This window comes from Chaetodon trifascialis, chromosome 4 (genome assembly GCF_039877785.1).
Source record: "Chaetodon trifascialis isolate fChaTrf1 chromosome 4, fChaTrf1.hap1, whole genome shotgun sequence".
NCBI lineage: Eukaryota > Metazoa > Chordata > Actinopteri > Chaetodontiformes > Chaetodontidae > Chaetodon > Chaetodon trifascialis.
The window spans coordinates 30814636-30815162 of record NC_092059.1 but is presented as its reverse complement, the minus strand read 5'-3'; positions in this window follow the sequence as shown (position 1 = coordinate 30815162).

Here is a 527-nt window from a genome sequence, read left to right as displayed (position 1 = left end):
AAATATTGGTCCTGTTTAACATTTGTCTGGTTTCATTCTAGAGTTTTCTAACTATTATCAATGCAATACCCAGAATAAGTTTGAATATTCAACCCACAGAGCAGCAGCAGGAACTCTGATTGGTCAGACTCACTTGGGCAATCAGAGCTCTTGCTCTTGTGGGATTTCATTTAACTATTAGGTAGCACACTGCTTACACATCTTTAAATCAAAACAATCATGATATGCAGTGTATTTCTGAATTGTATAACTTAAACATTTATCTGGAGTCAATTAAAGAGCTGAGTTTTAAAGACATTTTGTTCATTTAAATGCTAATTTGATTAATCAGTTTATAGTAGCGATTTTAGATGCATACGTTTATTGAATGATTACAATTTAACATGGAAAACATCTGTAATTACTCTCATGGTAGACTCCAGACTGTCTGCACATGGCAAGTCAACTAGCAAACTGCAGATATCCAAATTATGGGTATGGAATAAGTGTAGAATATAAGATGTTCCACAAGAATTGGAGTTTTGCAG